We start from the raw sequence: 16650 nt of genomic DNA, 5'->3' as shown, positions 1-16650 counted from the left end.
ACACGCTTTCTAGCCTTCTTAAGGACAAAAAGATGGGTGTGAACACATAGGGCCAGTGGTGCAATGGATAACGCGTCTGACTATGGATCAGAAGATTGTAGGTTCGACTCCTATCTGGCTCGGAAGGGTTGTAGGTCTCTTTTTCATTATGTTCCTGTGGTATTCTTATTTACCTCAGACTTGTTGTAGGTTCAATATTCTCCAGCAGGGCTCATCCAGCAGTTGTTCCACGGTAGAGCTGCAGTATTAGGACCACGGCTAGTTAAACGTTTCCCATTTGCTGCTGGACTCTACGTGACGGCCGTCACGTGGTGTGCTGCTTTTGTATTTCAACATGGGTCCCTGATTCTCTTAACTACATAAAAAAGCTTGTTGACAAAACTGTGTGTGCGCGCGAGGGTCTGTGGACGCAGGCAGGTGTGTGCAATTGAATGCTTACCCATTTGCATTTCTGAGAGGGACAAACCAACTCCTTGTGGGCTGCAGGCTTACAACTGGTAGCCCCCGTAGCCAGGCAGAACCACAGTTAAGGAGAGAGAGGAAGTTGGTCCATTATTAGAGAAGAACCATGAGCATCTTGCCCTGCTACCTTCTTCCCCTCTCAGCCACGATCGGCCTAGACCTCTCTATTAGGGTGGAGGGTGAACATTTCTTGGACCTCAGAAACTGAGGGATGTAGACCCAATATGTCCTCCAAGCGCCTAGAGACCTGGTGACCAATCTGGCATGGTGTTTTTCAGCATACCCGACCAATCTGGTTGCAAGGCAGATTTTAACAGTACTGCTGAAAAGGGACTCCCAGGCATCCCTGAGGCCATCATTTGCATAGGCCCTGCCCTTCTCTTTATCCTGCTTCCCACAAAGCAACTCATCACTGGCAGCAGTATAGATTTGGAGGTGGTGAAGAATAATGACAGGGAGGCTGAAAAAGAGAAAGAAAAGTCCCAGAAGTCCTGCAGGCTTCCTTGCTAAATGCTGCTGGACATAGAGCGCACCTTCTTTACTGCAAGGCAAATACATTCAAAATGTTGAGGAGAGACAATTTAAAAATACATATTACATGACACAGGACTGGAACCTGCTTTATTATTTCAATTAGTCTTGAAAACAAAGAAGATTTCTCTCCTAAAAGCTGTTAAAAATATGGAACGCTTCACGAATTTGCGTGTCATCCTTGCGCAGGGGCCATGCTAATCTTCTCTGTATCGTTCCAATTTTAGTATATGTGCTGCAGAAGCGAGCACACTTTATTGATGAACTGACAATGTTTATAAACTCTCTAAATCTACAGTCTCTAGACATAGGGTGGCCTGGCAGAGATGCTCAGATGGCCAGTAAGCATTCAAATCTGAGCCAATGGGCAAAAATGTATGAAGAGTAGCAATCCATTATTCTTCACTGCATTCGTGGTCCAAGACTTCACACACCGTAAGTATGTAGATTATGCCAGGGTTGCAAAGGCTCATGGTTTGGGCTACAGACAAGGAGCATTGTGACATCACGCTGCCTGTGGAACTTTGATATTAAAGGCGAAACAGCTGCACAGTAGGTTAGGTGAAGTGCTCTGAGTGTGGAAAGGCAGCATGCTTGGGTCCCTGGACAAGGTGAGCCTACGACAAGGTGTCTGAATTTTAACCCGTATTGTAATATTAAACTCCTTTTTGTTGTACCCGCCTACTTACTAAGGAGTTCACAAGCTCAGCCCCACACAGACCTGGAGCTGATTATGTTAACGCAGACTATTTAAGAAACTGAGCCTGATCTAAAAGATTTTCTTGGATCTAGGACCATTTTGCCTAGCTTTTAGGTCCTTCCTTCTCCTAAAGTCCTTTGTACAACTTAGGAAAACCTCACAGAACAGACTTTCAGGAGGTCAGATGGGTTTCCTTGTGCCTTCACACACACACACACACACACACACACGCTTTCTAACCTTCTTAAGGACAAAAAGATGGGTGTGAACACATAGGGCCAGTGGTGCAATGGATAACGCGTCTGACTATGGATCAGAAGATTGTAGGTTCGACTCCTATCTGGCTCGGAAGGGTTGTAAGTCTCTTTTTCATTTTGTTCCTGTGGTATTCTTATTTACCTCAGACTTGTTGTAGGTTCAATATTCTCCAGCAGGGCTCATCCAGCAGTTGTTCCACGGTAGAGCTGCAGTATTAGGACCACGGCTAGTTAAACGTTTCCCATTTGCTGCTGGACTCTACGTGACGGCCGTCACGTGGTGTGCTGCTTTTGTATTTCAACATGGGTCCCTGATTCTCTTAACTACATAAAAAAGCTTGTTGACAAAAGTGTGTGTGCGCGAGGGTCTGTGGACGCAGGCAGCTGTGTGCAATTGAATGCTTACCCATTTACATTTGTGAGAGGGACAAACCAACTCCTTGTGGGCTGCAGGCTTACAACTGGTAGCCCCAGTAGCCAGGCAGAACCACAGTTAAGGAGAGAGAGGAAGTTGGTCCATTATTAGAGAAGAACCATGAGCATCTTGCCCTGCTACCTTCTTCCCCTCTCAGCCACGATCGGCCACGATCTCTCTATTAGGGTGGAGGGTGAACATTTCTTGGACCTCAGAAACTGAGGGATGTAGACCCAATATGTCCTCCAAGCGCCTAGACACCTGGTGACCAATCTGGCATGGTGTTTTTCAGCATACCTGACCAATCTGGTTGCAAGGCAGATTTTAACAGTACTGCTGAAAAGGGACTCCCAGGCATCCCTGAGGCCATCATTTGCATAGGCCCTGCCCTTCTCTTTATCCTGCTTCCTACAAAGCAACTCATCACTGGCAGCAGTATAGATTTGGAGGTGGTGAAGAATAATGACAGGGAGGCTGAAAAAGAGAAAGAAAAGTCCCAGAAGTCCTGCAGGCTTCCTTGCTAAATGCTGCTGGACATAGAGCGCACCTTCTTTACTGCAAGGCAAATACATTCAAAATGTTGAGGAGAGACAATTTAAAAATACATATTACATGACACAGGACTGGAACCTGCTTTATTATTTCAATTAGTCTTGAAAACAAAGAAGATTTCTCTCCTAAAAGCTGTTAAAAATATGGAACGCTTCACGAATTTGCGTGTCATCCTTGCGCAGGGGCCATGCTAATCTTCTCTGTATCGTTCCAATTTTAGTATATGTGCTGCAGAAGCGAGCACACTTTATTGATGAACTGACAATGTTTATAAACTCTCTAAATCTACAGTCTCTAGACATAGGGTGGCCTGGCAGAGATGCTCAGATGGCCAGTAAGCATTCAAATCTGGGCCAATGGGCAAAAATGTATGAAGAGTAGCAATCCATTATTCTTCACTGCATTCGTGGTCCAAGACTTCACACACCGTAAGTATGTAGATTATGCCAGGGTTGCAAAGGCTCATGGTTTGGGCTACAGACAAGGAGCATTGTGACATCACGCTGCCTGTGGAACTTTGATATTAAAGGCGAAACAGCTGCACAGTAGGTTAGGTGAAGTGCTCTGAGTGTGGAAAGGCAGCATGCTTGGGACCCTGGACAAGGTGAGCCTACGACAAGGTGTCTGAATTTTAACCAGTATTGTAATATTAAACTCCTTTTTGTTGTACCCGCCTACTTACTAAGGAGTTCACAAGCTCAGCCCCACACAGACCTGGAGCTTATTATGTTAACGCAGACTATTTAAGAAACTGAGCGTGATCTAAAAGATTTTCTTGGATCTAGGACCATTTTGCCTAACTTTTAGGTCCTTCCTTCTCCTAAAGTCTTTTGTACAACTTAGGAAAACCTCACAGAACAGACTTTCAGGAGGTCAGATGGGTTTCCTTGTGCCTTCACACACACACACACACACACACTTTCTAGCCCTCTTAAGGACAAAAAGATGGGTGTGAATACATAGGGCCAGTGGCGCAATGGATAACGCGTCTGACTACGGATCAGAAGATTGTAGGTTCGACTCCTATCTGGCTCGGAACGGTTGTAAGTCTCTTTTTCATTATGTTCCTGTGGTATTCTTATTTACCTCAGACTTGTTGTAGGTTCAATATTCTCCAGCAGGGCTCATCCAGCAGTTGTTCCACGGTAGAGCTGCAGTATTAGGACCACGGCTAGTTAAACGTTTCCCATTTGCTGCTGGACTCTACGTGACGGCCGTCACGTGGTGTGCTGCTTTTGTATTTCAACATGGGTCCCTGATTCTCTTAACTACATAAAAAAGCTTGTTGACAAAACTGTGTGTGCGCGAGGGTCTGTGGACGCAGGCAGGTGTGTGCAATTGAATGCTTACCCATTTGCATTTGTGAGAGGGACAAACCAACTCCTTGTGGGCTGCAGGCTTACAACTGGTAGCCCCCGTAGCCAGGCAGAACCACAGTTAAGGAGAGAGAGGAAGTTGGTCCATTATTAGAGAAGAACCATGAGCATCTTGCCCTGCTACCTTCTTCCCCTCTCAGCCACGATCGGCCACGATCTCTCTATTAGGGTGGAGGGTGAACATTTCTTGGACCTCAGAAACTGAGGGATGTAGACCCAATATGTCCTCCAAGCGCCTAGAGACCTGGTGACCAATCTGGCATGGTGTTTTTCAGCATACCCGACCAATCTGGTTGCAAGGCAGATTTTAACAGTACTGCTGAAAAGGGACTCCCAGGCATCCCTGAGGCCATCATTTGCATAGGCCCTGCCCTTCTCTTTATCCTGCTTCCCACAAAGCAACTCATCACTGGCAGCAGTATAGATTTGGAGGTGGTGAAGAATAATGACAGGGAGGCTGAAAAAGAGAAAGAAAAGTCCCAGAAGTCCTGCAGGCTTCCTTGCTAAATGCTGCTGGACATAGAGCGCACCTTCTTTACTGCAAGGCAAATACATTAAAAATGTTGAGGAGAGACAATTTAAAAATACATATTACATGACACAGGACTGGAACCTGCTTTATTATTTCAATTAGTCTTGAAAACAAAGAAGATTTCTCTCCTAAAAGCTGTTAAAAATATGGAACGCTTCACGAATTTGCGTGTCATCCTTGCGCAGGGGCCATGCTAATCTTCTCTGTATCGTTCCAATTTTAGTATATGTGCTGCCGAAGCGAGCACACTTTATTGATGAACTGACAATGTTTATAAACTCTCTAAATCTACAGTCTCTAGACATAGGGTGGCCTGGCAGAGATGCTCAGATGGCCAGTAAGCATTCAAATCTGAGCCAATGGGCAAAAATGTATGAAGAGTAGCAATCCATTATTCTTCACTGCATTCGTGGTCCAAGACTTCACACACCGTAAGTATGTAGATTATGCCAGGGTTGTAAAGGCTCATGGTTTGGGCTACAGACAAGGAGCATTGTGACATCACGCTGCCTGTGGAACTTTGATATTAAAGGCGAAACAGCTGCACAGTAGGTTAGGTGAAGTGCTCTGAGTGTGGAAAGGCAGCATGCTTGGGTCCCTGGACAAGGTGAGCCTACGACAAGGTGTCTGAATTTTAACCCGTATTGTAATATTAAACTCCTTTTTGTTGTACCCGCCTACTTACTAAGGAGTTCACATGCTCAGCCCCACACAGACCTGGAGCTGATTATGTTAACGCAGACTATTTAAGAAACTGAGCCTGATCTAAAAGATTATCTTGGATCTAGGACCATTTTGCCTAGCTTTTAGGTCCTTCCTTCTCCTAAAGTCCTTTGTACAACTTAGGAAAACCTCACAGAACAGACTTTCAGGAGGTCAGATGGGTTTCCTTGTGCCTTCACACACACACACACACACACACACACACACACACACGCTTTCTAGCCTTCTTAAGGACAAAAAGATGGGTGTGAACACATAGGGCCAGTGGCGCAATGGATAACGCGTCTGACTACGGATCAGAAGATTGTAGGTTCGACTCCTATCTGGCTCGGAAGGGTTGTAGGTCTCTTTTTCATTATGTTCCTGTGGTATTCTTATTTACCTCAGACTTGTTGTAGGTTCAATATTCTCCAGCAGGGCTCATCCAGCAGTTGTTCCACGGTAGAGCTGCAGTATTAGGACCACGGCTAGTTAAACGTTTCCCATTTGCTGCTGGACTCTACGTGACGGCCGTCACGTGGTGTGCTGCTTTTGTATTTCAACATGGGTCCCTGATTCTCTTAACTACATAAAAAAGCTTGTTGACAAAAGTGTGTGTGCGCGAGGGTCTGTGGACGCAGGCAGGTGTGTGCAACTGAATGCTTACCCATTTACATTTGTGAGAGGGACAAACCAACTCCTTGTGGGCTGCAGGCTTACAACTGGTAGCCCCCGTAGCCAGGCAGAACCACAGTTAAGGAGAGAGAGGAAGTTGGTCCATTATTAGAGAAGAACCATGAGCATCTTGCCCTGCTACCTTCTTCCCCTCTCAGCCACGATCGGCCACGATCGTCCAAGACCTCTCTATTAGGGTGGAGGGTGAACATTTCTTGGACCTCAGAAACTGAGGGATGTAGACCCAATATGTCCTCCAAGCGCCTAGAGACCTGGTGACCAATCTGGCATGGTGTTTTTCAGCATACCCGACCAATCTGGTTGCAAGGCAGATTTTAACAGTACTGCTGAAAAGGGACTCCCAGGCATCCCTGAGGCCATAATTTGCATAGGCCCTGCCCTTCTCTTTATCCTGCTTCCTACAAAGCAACTCATCACTGGCAGCAGTATAGATTTGGAGGTGGTGAAGAATAATGACAGGGAGGCTGAAAAAGAGAAAGAAAAGTCCCAGAAGTCCTGCAGGCTTCCTTGCTAAATGCTGCTGGACATAGAGCGCACCTTCTTTACTGCAAGGCAAATACATTCAAAATGTTGAGGAGAGACAATTTAAAAATACATATTACATGACACAGGACTGGAACCTGCTTTATTATTTCAATTAGTCTTGAAAACAAAGAAGATTTCTCTCCTAAAAGCTGTTAAAAATATGGAACGCTTCACGAATTTGCGTGTCATCCTTGCGCAGGGGCCATGCTAATCTTCTCTGTATCGTTCCAATTTTAGTATATGTGCTGCAGAAGCGAGCACACTTTATTGATGAACTGACAATGTTTATAAACTCTCTAAATCTACAGTCTCTAGACATAGGGTGGCCTGGCAGAGATGCTCAGATGGCCAGTAAGCATTCAAATCTGGGCCAATGGGCAAAAATGTATGAAGAGTAGCAATCCATTATTCTTCACTGCATTCGTGGTCCAAGACTTCACACACCGTAAGTATGTAGATTATGCCAGGGTTGCAAAGGCTCATGGTTTGGGCTACAGACAAGGAGCATTGTGACATCACGCTGCCTGTGGAACTTTGATATTAAAGGCGAAACAGCTGCACAGTAGGTTAGGTGAAGTGCTCTGAGTGTGGAAAGGCAGCATGCTTGGGACCCTGGACAAGGTGAGCCTACGACAAGGTGTCTGAATTTTAACCCGTATTGTAATATTAAACTCCTTTTTGTTGTACCCGCCTACTTACTAAGGAGTTCACAAGCTCAGCCCCACACAGACCTGGAGCTTATTATGTTAACGCAGACTATTTAAGAAACTGAGCGTGATCTAAAAGATTTTCTTGGATCTAGGACCATTTTGCCTAACTTTTAGGTCCTTCCTTCTCCTAAAGTCTTTTGTACAACTTAGGAAAACCTCACAGAACATACTTTCAGGAGGTCAGATGGGTTTCCTTGTGCCTTCACACACACACACACACACACACACACACACACACACACGCTTTCTAGCCTTCTTAAGGACAAAAAGATGGGTGTGAACACATAGGGCCAGTGGCGCAATGGATAACGCGTCTGACTACGGATCAGAAGATTGTAGGTTCGACTCCTATCTGGCTCGGAAGGGTTGTAGGTCTCTTTTTCATTATGTTCCTGTGGTATTCTTATTTACCTCAGACTTGTTGTAGGTTCAATATTCTCCAGCAGGGCTCATCCAGCAGTTGTTCCACGGTAGAGCTGCAGTATTAGGACCACGGCTAGTTAAACGTTTCCCATTTGCTGCTGGACTCTACGTGACGGCCGTCACGTGGTGTGCTGCTTTTGTATTTCAACATGGGTCCCTGATTCTCTTAACTACATAAAAAAGCTTGTTGACAAAAGTGTGTGTGCGCGAGGGTCTGTGGACGCAGGCAGGTGTGTGCAACTGAATGCTTACCCATTTACATTTGTGAGAGGGACAAACCAACTCCTTGTGGGCTGCAGGCTTACAACTGGTAGCCCCCGTAGCCAGGCAGAACCACAGTTAAGGAGAGAGAGGAAGTTGGTCCATTATTAGAGAAGAACCATGAGCATCTTGCCCTGCTACCTTCTTCCCCTCTCAGCCACGATCGGCCACGATCGTCCAAGACCTCTCTATTAGGGTGGAGGGTGAACATTTCTTGGACCTCAGAAACTGAGGGATGTAGACCCAATATGTCCTCCAAGCGCCTAGAGACCTGGTGACCAATCTGGCATGGTGTTTTTCAGCATACCCGACCAATCTGGTTGCAAGGCAGATTTTAACAGTACTGCTGAAAAGGGACTCCCAGGCATCCCTGAGGCCATCATTTGCATAGGCCCTGCCCTTCTCTTTATCCTGCTTCCTACAAAGCAACTCATCACTGGCAGCAGTATAGATTTGGAGGTGCTGAAGAATAATGACAGGGAGGCTGAAAAAGAGAAAGAAAAGTCCCAGAAGTCCTGCAGGCTTCCTTGCTAAATGCTGCTGGACATAGAGCGCACCTTCTTTACTGCAAGGCAAATACATTCAAAATGTTGAGGAGAGACAATTTAAAAATACATATTACATGACACAGGACTGGAACCTGCTTTATTATTTCAATTAGTCTTGAAAACAAAGAAGATTTCTCTCCTAAAAGCTGTTAAAAATATGGAACGCTTCACGAATTTGCGTGTCATCCTTGCGCAGGGGCCATGCTAATCTTCTCTGTATCGTTCCAATTTTAGTATATGTGCTGCAGAAGCGAGCACACTTTATTGATGAACTGACAATGTTTATAAACTCTCTAAATCTACAGTCTCTAGACATAGGGTGGCCTGGCAGAGATGCTCAGATGGCCAGTAAGCATTCAAATCTGGGCCAATGGGCAAAAATGTATGAAGAGTAGCAATCCATTATTCTTCACTGCATTCGTGGTCCAAGACTTCACACACCGTAAGTATGTAGATTATGCCAGGGTTGCAAAGGCTCATTGTTTGGGCTACAGACAAGGAGCATTGTGACATCACGCTGCCTGTGGAACTTTGATATTAAAGGCGAAACAGCTGCACAGTAGGTTAGGTGAAGTGCTCTGAGTGTGGAAAGGCAGCATGCTTGGGACCCTGGACAAGGTGAGCCTACGACAAGGTGTCTGAATTTTAACCCGTATTGTAATATTAAACTCCTTTTTGTTGTACCCGCCTACTTACTAAGGAGTTCACAAGCTCAGCCCCACACAGACCTGGAGCTTATTATGTTAACGCAGACTATTTAAGAAACTGAGCGTGATCTAAAAGATTTTCTTGGATCTAGGACCATTTTGCCTAACTTTTAGGTCCTTCCTTCTCCTAAAGTCCTTTGTAAAACTTAGGAAAACCTCACAGAACAGACTTTCAGGAGGTCAGATGGGTTTCCTTGTGCCTTCACACACACACACACACTTTCTAGCCCTCTTAAGGACAAAAAGATGGGTGTGAACACATAGGGCCAGTGGCGCAATGGATAACGCGTCTGACTACGGATCAGAAGATTGTAGGTTCGACTCCTATCTGGCTCGGAAGGGTTGTAGGTCTCTTTTTCATTATGTTCCTGTGGTATTCTTATTTACCTCAGACTTGTTGTAGGTTCAATATTCTCCAGCAGGGCTCATCCAGCAGTTGTTCCACGGTAGAGCTGCAGTATTAGGACCACGGCTAGTTAAACGTTTCCCATTTGCTGCTGGACTCTATGTGACGGCCGTCACGTGGTGTGCTGCTTTTGTATTTCAACATGGGTCCCTGATTCTCTTAACTACATAAAAAAGCTTGTTGACAAAAGTGTGTGTGCGCGAGGGTCTGTGGACGCAGGCAGGTGTGTGCAACTGAATGCTTACCCATTTACATTTGTGAGAGGGACAAACCAACTCCTTGTGGGCTGCAGGCTTACAACTGGTAGCCCCAGTAGCCAGGCAGAACCACAGTTAAGGAGAGAGAGGAAGTTGGTCCAATATTAGAGAAGAACCATGAGCATCTTGCCCTGCTACCTTCTTCCCCTCTCAGCCACGATCGGCCACGATCTCTCTAATAGGGTGGAGGGTGAACATTTCCTGGACCTCAGAAACTGAGGGATGTAGACTCAATATGTCCTCCAAGCGCCTAGAGACCTGGTGACCAATCTGGCATGGTGTTTTTCAGCATACCCGACTAATCTGGTTGCAAGGCAGATTTTAACAGTACTACTGAAAAGGGACTCCCAGGCATCCCTGAGGCCATCATTTGCATAGGCCCTGCCCTTCTCTTTATCCTGCTTCCCACAGAGCAACTCATCACTGGCAGCAGTATAGATTTGGAGGTGGTGAAGAATAATGACAGGGAGGCTGAAAAAGAGAAAGAAAAGTCCCAGAAGTCCTGCAGGCTTCCTTGCTAAATGCTGCTGGACATAGAGCGCACCTTCTTTACTGCAAGGCAAATACATTCAAAATGTTGAGGAGAGGCAATTTAAAAATACATATTACATGACACAGGACTGGAACCTGCTTTATTATTTCAATTAGTCTTGAAAACAAAGAAGATTTCTCTCCTAAAAGCTGTTAAAAATATGGAACGCTTCACGAATTTGCGTGTCATCCTTGCGCAGGGGCCATGCTAATCTTCTCTGTATCGTTCCAATTTTAGTATATGTGCTGCAGAAGCGAGCACACTTTATTGATGAACTGACAATGTTTATAAACTCTCTAAATCTACAGTCTCTAGACATAGGGTGGCCTGGCAGAGATGCTCAGATGGCCAGTAAGCATTCAAATCTGGGCCAATGGGCAAAAATGTATGAAGAGTAGCAATCCATTATTCTTCACTGCATTCGTGGTCCAAGACTTCACACACCGTAAGTATGTAGATTATGCCAGGGTTGCAAAGGCTCATGGTTTGGGCTACAGACAAGGAGCATTGTGACATCACGCTGCCTGTGGAACTTTGATATTAAAGGCGAAACAGCTGCACAGTAGGTTAGGTGAAGTGCTCTGAGTGTGGAAAGGCAGCATGCTTGGGACCCTGGACAAGGTGAGCCTACGACAAGGTGTCTGAATTTTAACCCGTATTGTAATATTAAACTCCTTTTTGTTGTACCCGCCTACTTACTCAGGAGTTCACAAGCTCAGCCCCACACAGACCTGGAGCTTATTATGTTAACGCAGACTATTTAAGAAACTGAGCGTGATCTAAAAGATTTTCTTGGATCTAGGACCATTTTGCCTAACTTTTAGGTCCTTCCTTCTCCTAAAGTCCTTTGTACAACTTAGGAAAACCTCACAGAACAGACTTTCAGGAGGTCAGATGGGTTTCCTTGTGCCTTCACACACACACACACACACACACACACTTTCTAGCCCTCTTAAGGACAAAAAGATGGGTGTGAATACATAGGGCCAGTGGCGCAATGGATAACGCGTCTGACTACGGATCAGAAGATTGTAGGTTCGACTCCTATCTGGCTCGGAAGGGTTGTAAGTCTCTTTTTCATTATGTTCCTGTGGTATTCTTATTTACCTCAGACTTGTTGTAGGTTCAATATTCTCCAGCAGGGCTCATCCAGCAGTTGTTCCACGGTAGAGCTACAGTATTAGGACCACGGCTAGTTAAACGTTTCCCATTTGCTGCTGGACTCTACGTGACGGCCGTCACGTGGTGTGCTGCTTTTGTATTTCAACATGGGTCCCTGATTCTCTTAACTACATAAAAAAGCTTGTTGACAAAAGTGTGTGTGCGCGAGGGTCTGTGGACGCAGGCAGCTGTGTGCAATTGAATGCTTACCCATTTACATTTGTGAGAGGGACAAACCAACTCCTTGTGGGTTGCAGGCTTACAACTGGTAGCCCCAGTAGCCAGGCAGAACCACAGTTAAGGAGCGAGAGGAAGTTGGTCCATTATTAGAGAAGAACCATGAGCATCTTGCCCTGCTACCTTCTTCCCCTCTCAGCCACGATCGGCCACGATCTCTCTATTAGGGTGGAGGGTGAACATTTCTTGGACCTCAGAAACTGAGGGATGTAGACCCAATATGTCCTCCAAGCGCCTAGAGACCTGGTGACCAATTTGGCATGGTGTTTTTCAGCATACCCGACCAATCTGGTTGCAAGGCAGATTTTAACAGTACTACTGAAAAGGGACTCCCAGGCATCCCTGAGGCCATCATTTGCATAGGCCCTGCCCTTCTCTTTATCCTGCTTCCCACAAAGCAACTCATCACTGGCAGCAGTATAGATTTGGAGGTGGTGAAGAATAATGACAGGGAGGCTGAAAAAGAGAAAGAAAAGTCCCAGAAGTCCTGCAGGCTTCCTTGCTAAATGCTGCTGGACATAGAGCGCACCTTCTTTACTGCAAGGCAAATACATTCAAAATGTTGAGGAGAGACAATTTAAAAATACATATTACATGACACAGGACTGGAACCTGCTTTATTATTTCAATTAGTCTTGAAAACAAAGAAGATTTCTCTCCTAAAAGCTGTTAAAAATATGGAACGCTTCACAAATTTGCGTGTCATCCTTGCGCAGGGGCCATGCTAATCTTCTCTGTATCGTTCCAATTTTAGTATATGTGCTGCCGAAGCGAGCACACTTTATTGATGAACTGACAATGTTTATAAACTCTCTAAATCTACAGTCTCTAGACATAGGGTGGCCTGGCAGAGATGCTCAGATGGCCAGTAAGCATTCAAATCTGAGCCAATGGGCAAAAATGTATGAAGAGTAGCAATCCATTATTCTTCACTGCATTCGTGGTCCAAGACTTCACACACCGTAAGTATGTAGATTATGCCAGGGTTGCAAAGGCTCATGGTTTGGGCTACAGACAAGGAGCATTGTGACATCACGCTGCCTGTGGAACTTTGATATTAAAGGCGAAACAGCTGTACAGTAGGTTAGGTGAAGTACTCTGAGTGTGGAAAGGCAGCATGCTTGGGTCCCTGGACAAGGTGAGCCTACGACAAGGTGTCTGAATTTTAACCCGTATTGTAATATTAAACTCCTTTTTGTTGTACCCGCCTACTTACTAAGGAGTTCACAAGCTCAGCCCCACACAGACCTGGAGCTGATTATGTTAACGCAGACTATTTAAGAAACTGAGCCTGATCTAAAAGATTTTCTTGGATCTAGGACAATTTTGCCTAGCTTTTAGGTCCTTCTTTCTCCTAAAGTCCTTTGTACAACTTAGGAAAACCTCACGGAACAGACTTTCAGGAGGTCAGATGGGTTTCCTTGTGCCTTCACACACACACACACACACACACACGCTTTCTAGCACTCTTAAGGACAAAAAGATGGGTGTGAATACATAGGGCCAGTGGCGCAATGGATAACGCGTCTGACTATGGATCAGAAGATTGTAGGTTCGACTCCTATCTGGCTCGGAAGGGTTGTAGGTGTCTTTTTCATTATGTTCCTGTGGTATTCTTATTTACCTCAGACTTGTTGTAGGTTCAATATTCTCCAGCAGGACTCATCCAGCAGTTGTTCCACAGTAGAGCTGCAGTATTAGGACCACGGCTAGTTAAACGTTTCCCATTTGCTGCTGGACTCTACGTGACGGCCGTCACGTGGTGTGCTGCTTTTGTATTTCAACATGGGTCCCTGATTCTCTTAACTACATAAAAAAGCTTGTTGACAAAAGTGTGTGTGCGCGAGGGTCTGTGGACGCAGGCAGGTGTGTGCAATTGAATGCTTACCCATTTACATTTGTGAGAGGGACAAACCAACTCCTTGTGGGCTGCAGGCTTACAACTGGTAGCCCCAGTAGCCAGGCAGAACCACAGTTAAGGAGAGAGAGGAAGTTGGTCCATTATTAGAGAAGAACCATGAGCATCTTGCCCTGCTACCTTCTTCCCCTCTCAGCCACGATCGGCCACGATCTCTCTAATAGGGTGGAGGGTGAACATTTCTTGGACCTCAGAAACTGAGGGATGTAGACCCAATATGTCCTCCAAGCGCCTAGAGACCTGGTGACCAATCAGGCATGGTGTTTTTCAGCATACCTGACCAATCTGGTTGCAAGGCAGATTTTAACAGTACTGCTGAAAAGGGACTCCCAGGCATCCCTGAGGCCATCATTTGCATAGGCCCTGCCCTTCTCTTTATCCTGCTTCCCACAAAGCAACTCATCACTGGCAGCAGTATAGATTTGGAGGTGGTGAAGAATAATGACAGGGAGGCTGAAAAAGAGAAAGAAAAGTCCCAGAAGTCCTAGCCCAGAAGGATGACAGCACCCTTATGAATGCATGGAACCAAGTACAGGAAGTCGAGCCGGAGAAGGTAGGACCGTATTTTTTCATAAAAAGAGGACTGTTATACAGGGTGAGTGAGGGGCAGGGTGGCAAGACAGAACAGTTACTAGTACCAGTGGCTTTTAGAGAACAAGCATTACAGTTAGCCCACAACCAAGCGGGAGGGGGTCACTACCGACAGGAACTGACATTGAAGTATCTCTTAGAAATATTTTATTGGCCAGGAGTTTATCGAGAAACTGCCAAATTCTGTGCCGCTTGTCCCAAACGGTACAAAAGGGGGTGGTGATGGACGGAGCATCTGAATCAATCAAACACTCACACCCAGTCAAAAGATCTGGGTTTAATCCATCACCGTTCTTTAGCCCACTCTGCCACCCCAGTTCAGACATGGCTATATGCAAATCAGTCTGACCCTGTGCCTCATGGGAACAGTCCAGCCCGAACTGCCAAGCCATGTCTTCCCTGGACCGGAAACAAGCTTCCGAGGACCGGTTTCTGGCATTCCAGCCGTCTTCAGCCAGGCTTGCTTGAATCCAGTGGCAAAGTGAGCAAGGGACTCACGTCTGAGCATACCCTGCCACACTTATGGCGGCCAAAAGCGGTACAAAAGGGGGTGGTGATGGACGGAGCATCTGAATCAATCAAACACTCACACCCAGTCAAAAGATCTGGGTTTAATCCATCACCGTTCTTTAGCCCACTCTGCCACTCCAGTTCAGACTTGGCAGTTCGGGCTGGACTGTTCCAATGAGGCACAGGGTCAGACTGATTTGCATATAGCAATGTCACGAGATGTCGGTTTTTGCAGAGCACCAGACGCCGTGAGGGCCATATCCTGCCCTACGTTCTACAAAACAAGAATTTTCGCCATACTGTCCGTGAACAACACTCTGGCCCCCGGTCATCATATAGCGACTCTATCTTCAGATTGACTGTCCACATCATCTATCACCCTCATGGTTGCTCATACTACCATCATCATATATATCTTGGGGTCCTCCTTATAACTAAGAAGCATTTTTGGCTCATCGTTATCCGAAATTGAAGGACATTCTTTCCAAATATTTTAATTTATCTGTGATATTCAACTACGTTTGGAATACAAGGCTCTGACGAATTTCGTGTTTTTTAACCAGCATTTCCTCACATCTTGAGCTACCTATTGCCAAAGACGGGTCACCTGATGAAGGCTCCCAAGCAGAAACGCGCGTAGTGTTATCTACCGCTTTGCCTGCATCATGTCGTTTTTTATGCTCAATTATGTGAGTGCTATGTAACTTTTAAATATTTGCATGAGAAATTCCCAAAAATATCAATTTACTATGAAATACACTGGAATGTATTTATAAAATGCATATTTATCCGTCCAAAAAATAACAAAAAAATATATATATTTGAATAATAAAATTGAAAAAACGCACTTATGTTGTTGGTGACAGTCTGTATGTAGTGGGCTAATAGATGTATTTATCCATTTGGTTTCATTCTCTAGTTATAGACCTTTCCAAACTAGTGTACCATAGGTACCCAGGGCATAGGTGCATCCAAGGCCACTAGGGGCTCCAGCATGTAACTTTTAAATATTTGCATGAGAAATACCCAAAAATATCAATTTGCTATGAAATACACTGGAATGTATTTATAAAATGCATATTTATCCGTCCAAAAAATAACAAAAAAATATATATATTTGAATAATAAAATTGAAAAAACGCACTTATGTTGTTGGTGACAGTCTGTATGTAGTGGGCTAATAGATGTATTTATCCATTTGGTTTCATTCTCTAGTTATAGACCTTTCCAAACTAGTGTACCATAGGTACCCGGGGCATAGGTGCATCCAAGGCCTACCAGGGGCTGCAGCATGTATTATGCCACCCCTGGCTGGCCATCCAAACGGACACCACAGGCTGATCACTCAGCTTGGGTAAGGTGGTGTAATCACCCCTTACTTAGATATAGAATATCTATATCTACCTTATATATAAACACATATGCACATATAAGTCACTCCTATGGTAGGCCTCGACAATCCTGGAGGCAGAGTGCTTGGTTTTATGTGAGAGGGTGCCCTAGCATGAGCTGAGCCCCTCTGCAGCTTTCGTAACCATCTCCTTATAGCTGTTCTATGATATAGCCCTACCATATACTCTTAAGTGCATTATAATCCTCGCGGTTAATGCTAACTTTGGTTTGGCTTTATCAAAACATGTC

At 45.2% G+C, this 16650-nt stretch overlaps 15 non-coding genes across 15 annotated transcripts; 8 read left to right on the top strand and 7 right to left on the bottom strand.

The window, feature by feature from the left end:
- The first annotated feature begins 49 nt into the window (after positions 1–49).
- Positions 50–122, top strand: TRNAH-AUG (transfer RNA histidin (anticodon AUG)). The gene has a single exon. It is a non-coding gene; the product is annotated as a tRNA-His (tRNA).
- A 1015-nt stretch (positions 123–1137) lies between these two features.
- On the bottom strand, positions 1138–1244 carry LOC144764879 (U6 spliceosomal RNA). Its single transcript, XR_013596905.1, has one exon. It is a non-coding gene; the product is annotated as a U6 spliceosomal RNA (small nuclear RNA).
- A 724-nt stretch (positions 1245–1968) lies between these two features.
- Positions 1969–2041, top strand: TRNAH-AUG (transfer RNA histidin (anticodon AUG)). Its single transcript has one exon. It is a non-coding gene; the product is annotated as a tRNA-His (tRNA).
- A 1013-nt stretch (positions 2042–3054) lies between these two features.
- Positions 3055–3161, bottom strand: LOC144764878 (U6 spliceosomal RNA). Its single transcript, XR_013596904.1, has one exon. It is a non-coding gene; the product is annotated as a U6 spliceosomal RNA (small nuclear RNA).
- Positions 3162–3879: 718 nt separating this feature from the next.
- Positions 3880–3952, top strand: TRNAR-ACG (transfer RNA arginine (anticodon ACG)). The gene has a single exon. It is a non-coding gene; the product is annotated as a tRNA-Arg (tRNA).
- A 1013-nt stretch (positions 3953–4965) lies between these two features.
- On the bottom strand, positions 4966–5072 carry LOC144764580 (U6 spliceosomal RNA). Its single transcript, XR_013596632.1, has one exon. It is a non-coding gene; the product is annotated as a U6 spliceosomal RNA (small nuclear RNA).
- Positions 5073–5806: 734 nt separating this feature from the next.
- TRNAR-ACG (transfer RNA arginine (anticodon ACG)) lies at positions 5807–5879 on the top strand. Its single transcript has one exon. It is a non-coding gene; the product is annotated as a tRNA-Arg (tRNA).
- A 1023-nt stretch (positions 5880–6902) lies between these two features.
- Positions 6903–7009, bottom strand: LOC144764877 (U6 spliceosomal RNA). Its single transcript, XR_013596903.1, has one exon. It is a non-coding gene; the product is annotated as a U6 spliceosomal RNA (small nuclear RNA).
- Positions 7010–7745: 736 nt separating this feature from the next.
- Positions 7746–7818, top strand: TRNAR-ACG (transfer RNA arginine (anticodon ACG)). The gene has a single exon. It is a non-coding gene; the product is annotated as a tRNA-Arg (tRNA).
- Positions 7819–8841: 1023 nt separating this feature from the next.
- On the bottom strand, positions 8842–8948 carry LOC144764876 (U6 spliceosomal RNA). The gene has a single exon (XR_013596902.1). It is a non-coding gene; the product is annotated as a U6 spliceosomal RNA (small nuclear RNA).
- Positions 8949–9660: 712 nt separating this feature from the next.
- Positions 9661–9733, top strand: TRNAR-ACG (transfer RNA arginine (anticodon ACG)). Its single transcript has one exon. It is a non-coding gene; the product is annotated as a tRNA-Arg (tRNA).
- A 1013-nt stretch (positions 9734–10746) lies between these two features.
- On the bottom strand, positions 10747–10853 carry LOC144764875 (U6 spliceosomal RNA). Its single transcript, XR_013596901.1, has one exon. It is a non-coding gene; the product is annotated as a U6 spliceosomal RNA (small nuclear RNA).
- A 722-nt stretch (positions 10854–11575) lies between these two features.
- Positions 11576–11648, top strand: TRNAR-ACG (transfer RNA arginine (anticodon ACG)). Its single transcript has one exon. It is a non-coding gene; the product is annotated as a tRNA-Arg (tRNA).
- Positions 11649–12661: 1013 nt separating this feature from the next.
- On the bottom strand, positions 12662–12768 carry LOC144764786 (U6 spliceosomal RNA). Its single transcript, XR_013596816.1, has one exon. It is a non-coding gene; the product is annotated as a U6 spliceosomal RNA (small nuclear RNA).
- A 722-nt stretch (positions 12769–13490) lies between these two features.
- On the top strand, positions 13491–13563 carry TRNAH-AUG (transfer RNA histidin (anticodon AUG)). The gene has a single exon. It is a non-coding gene; the product is annotated as a tRNA-His (tRNA).
- The last annotated feature ends 3087 nt before the right edge of the window (positions 13564–16650 follow it).

This window comes from Lissotriton helveticus, chromosome 6, assembly GCF_964261635.1.
Source record: "Lissotriton helveticus chromosome 6, aLisHel1.1, whole genome shotgun sequence".
In the NCBI taxonomy this organism is placed as follows: Eukaryota; Metazoa; Chordata; class Amphibia; order Caudata; family Salamandridae; genus Lissotriton; species Lissotriton helveticus.
This window is presented reverse-complemented; position numbering and strand designations above follow the sequence as displayed.